Below are 829 nucleotides of genomic sequence, written 5' to 3'. Positions count from 1 at the left end.
AACAGTTGGTGGAGACATAAGGAGAGGGAGTTCTCAGGCACAGCTATTGACCTTGCTAGCAATGACAATGCAATCACAGATGTTGCAATTTTCTCTGCAGCCATTGGGATTGTTCTTAGGGAACAAGCTAACATGATCACAGGGGTACATTGTAATAACAAAGCAACAGGTTTTGGTGGCATAGGCATTTTGGTCAAGTTACCAGGAAATTCACAAACTAGAATTGACAATTGTTACATGGACTGCACAAGTATTGTCATGGAGGATCCTGTTCAAGTTCACATCACTAATGGTTTTTTCTTGGGAGATGCTAATATTGTTTTGAAGTCAATTAAAGGACAACTTTCTGGTCTGAATATAGTTGATAATATGTTCAGTGGAAACCCCAATAATAAGGTTCCAATTGTAACTCTTGATGGACAATTCAGTAACACTGATCAAGTGGTGATTGACAGGAACAATGTGATTGGCATGAGCTTGAGATCAACGGTTGGGAAGTTAACTGTGGCTGGAGATGGCTCAAAGTGGGTGTCTGATTTTTCAAATGTTTTGGTATTCCCTAATCGGATTAGTCATTTTCAATATTCATTTTACTCACAAGAAAGAATATCTTACATTTTTAATTAACTATAAAATTGAACTATTTACTTAATTACATATTATCCATGAATTTATTTTATTATTTGTCCAAATAATCTGATTAATCATAAAAATGATACTATTCATTCTTTATATAATTTTTTTAAAGAGCATGTGATACTCCTATCTAATGTTATCAAACTCGAACTGGTCATCAACTCGGTTGGAATACGTGATTAATGAGTCACCG

The 829-nt window shown here is 34.9% G+C and overlaps 1 pseudogene; it reads left to right on the top strand.

Annotated features, from left to right (window-relative positions):
* The first annotated feature begins 4 nt into the window (after nucleotides 1–4).
* On the top strand, nucleotides 5–627 carry LOC133314443 (polygalacturonase QRT3-like; annotated as a pseudogene).
* Nucleotides 628–829: the final 202 nt, after the last annotated feature.

This window comes from Gastrolobium bilobum, unplaced genomic scaffold (genome assembly GCF_033153095.1).
Source record: "Gastrolobium bilobum isolate Gb01-03AN ecotype WA unplaced genomic scaffold, APGP_CSIRO_Gbil_v1 utg106619, whole genome shotgun sequence".
NCBI classification, from domain to species: Eukaryota; Viridiplantae; Streptophyta; class Magnoliopsida; order Fabales; family Fabaceae; genus Gastrolobium; species Gastrolobium bilobum.
Note: the sequence above shows the minus strand (reverse complement) of the source record. Positions and strands in the feature narration are given on the sequence as shown.